Source organism: Tupaia chinensis, unplaced genomic scaffold, assembly GCF_000334495.1.
Source record: "Tupaia chinensis unplaced genomic scaffold, TupChi_1.0 Scaffold000187_1, whole genome shotgun sequence".
Taxonomy (NCBI): Eukaryota; Metazoa; Chordata; class Mammalia; order Scandentia; family Tupaiidae; genus Tupaia; species Tupaia belangeri.
Window position 1 is genome coordinate 5,366,005 of NW_006159662.1, and position 2,698 is coordinate 5,368,702.

Genomic DNA, 2,698 nt, shown 5'->3' on the forward strand with positions numbered 1-2,698 from the left:
GGCCCTTCCCTCCTCCCCTGCCCGCACGGGGCTCGGGCGCCGTCCTCCTGCCCAGGCCGGGTCCGGGGCCGTCCCGCCCTCCCGGCGCTCAGCCGTCTCTCCCAGGCCCGGCTCTGCCCTGCACCGCCACGTCGCTGCTGAAGTTAGAATGGGGGCTGCGGGGGACCCCACGTTTAAATGTACCGTATGTTCTGGAGCGGCTGGGGGGACAGTGGTCAAGGCGGATCAAGGCAGCCAACACCTGCCACGACCGGCCTCTTGAATCCTGCAGCAGGCATGTCTGTTCCCCCTCCCCTCTGCGTACCCCACTCTCCTGAGGGTAGAAGTTTCTAGACTGGGAAAGTCCGATCCTTGGATTGGCGTTGGTGGGCCCTTATTGGCTGGCGGGTGGGCGAGTGAACTGCGGTGAAGACGGGTCTGCTGCTGTCTGCCACCTGGGCCGTGGCAGGGCCACCTCCCCTCTCGGGCTCTCCCCAACCCACCCCTCTATCCCCGTCTCCAGTGAATGGCAGAGCGAGGACTGTGTGGACCTGTCCTGAGGGACTGGCTCTCTTCCCTCTTCCTCCGTTCTGGTTGTCCCCCCCCTTCCTTCCGCCATGGCGGCCTTGGATGATTTTATAGTCTCATTAAATGAAGTTCCAACGCAGGTCACCTGGATCCCTTCGTTTTCATAGCAAAACAACAACAAACCCAAGCTTTGCCATCTCCTCTAGACGCCTTGATTTCTCCTGAGAAATTGGATTGCAGCAGAAAACGCGGGGCCGCTCCTCTTCCCCCCCACCCTTTGGGCGGAGCCTCCTGGAACAGGAGGTGGAACCACCCTGCCCTTCCCGCGCTTCCTGCCTGCCACCTTCTAGTGTGGGAGTGGAGGAGAGCGGGTCACTAACCCTGGGGCTGCAGCCTTATCAGGTGGTGTTGCTGGAGGAGTAAGTTAACCTCGTGTGGAAGCGTGAGTTAACCAGGTGCGACCGCATGAGATACCCACGTGCAAAAGTAGAACTTCCCTGGGCAAAAAGCACTCAATTCATAAATGGACACTGGGGATATAAAATAGATTTAAAGCAGATTATTCTAGACCAGCCGGGGCTGTGGTGATTTAGGCGGCCACATCCCATGTAGCTGACTGCATGGTTCAAGTTCCAGACCAGCAACTTGAAAAACACACTGGGTGGGCGTCCGAAATCCTGGGATGGGAATGAAGGACGAGGGATTGCAATATGGCCGTCCCTCCTGGGGAGTTCTCTCTCTCTTTCTCTTTTCAGTGAGTGCACATGCCCTCTAGCAAGTTAAAAAAATTATCATTAAAAAATAAAAACAGAACATTCTGTATTCTTCCCAGCTCCAGGAGTTTCTGCTCAGCGTGTGTGTGTGTGTGTGTGGGGGGGCTGATGGCGACAGAGGGGAGCGTGGACTTGTTAGAGGGGTCATGCTGTTGGCTGCCACCTGGTTCTCTAGCCACACAGCTCCTGTGCCAAGAGCTGCTGACCTGAGACTTCCTGCAGTGCCATTAGGGCCGGTTCAGGCCTTTCCTGGACTGCTGCTGGGCTGAGTGCCTTCCGTGTGGCAGGCTCCACGCTGGGCCCCACTGTGTGCTTATTCCACTTCATCTTTCTACAGTTGAAGACGTTTGAAGAAAATCATTATTTGGTGATTCTTGTTAAAGCAGAGTAAGAAAGACAGGGCCATGGGGCTACGAAAAGGGACTCCTCTGTCAATGCAGGCATGTTTGTGGGTAGGTTGCAGTCTTTCCGGGGGCTTTGGCTGCCTGTCCATCTCTGTACCGCAACATTGCATGAGGCCCCCCGCTTTCAGTGGGGGAGAGAAGTTGGGCTCAAGTTCAAATGCAGCATGGGTGGGTGGGAAGGTGTGACCAAGGAGCAGGGTAGGGTCTGTGGATGGAGGACCACGAGGAGGACATGGCGAGGGTGGGGGGATTTCGGCTGAACTGACCTGTCAGGTCCCTTGCTGAAGACAGGCCAGCGACCAGGCATCTCCTGTGACGGCTAAGGATGCGGAGCCTGATCAGATATTGAGGGTGACCCAGTGTTGAGGTTGGGGGTTCCAGCTAAACTGACTTAGCAGGCGCTTTGCTAAAACTGGATTTTATGAGAAAGTACACAGCAGGGCCTAGGACGAGGTTCAGAAGCCTCACTAAAGTTTGGTCAAGTAAAGAATCGTTGCATGGGTACTGTCCCCCACCTTAGAGAAGAAGCAGGCTCAGAGCAGGGGTTCGGCTGTCCAGGCGCACATGGTCAGACAGTGGAACTGGCTTTTAAACCCCACCTGTCTGACCAGGGCTGCACTGTTGACTTCTGGGTTCCTAGGCACCCTAGGGGCTTGGGCTTTCATGGGCCCTTTCTTCCATAAAATAGTAATAAAAATTATGTTTTTATAACTGCATTGGTATAAAGACAAATATAATCCAGACTGGGTTAAAACATTTCTCTTGGCTCTACAATTCCTTTCCTTTTTAAAAGTTTTCCAGTGGAGGATCAGCAGATGACATAATGGCTATGTCGCTGAACTCCCATGTACTTGACCACGGTTCGAGTCCCAGAACCAGTGGCTTTAACTTACGCCTGGTGCGTTAAACTCATGCTGGGTGCATGTGCATGTGAGGTGAATGGAGGAGAAGGGATTGCGGCGTGGCCATCCTCCCGGGGAGTGATTTCTTGCTTTCTGTCTCTCTGTCTGTCTC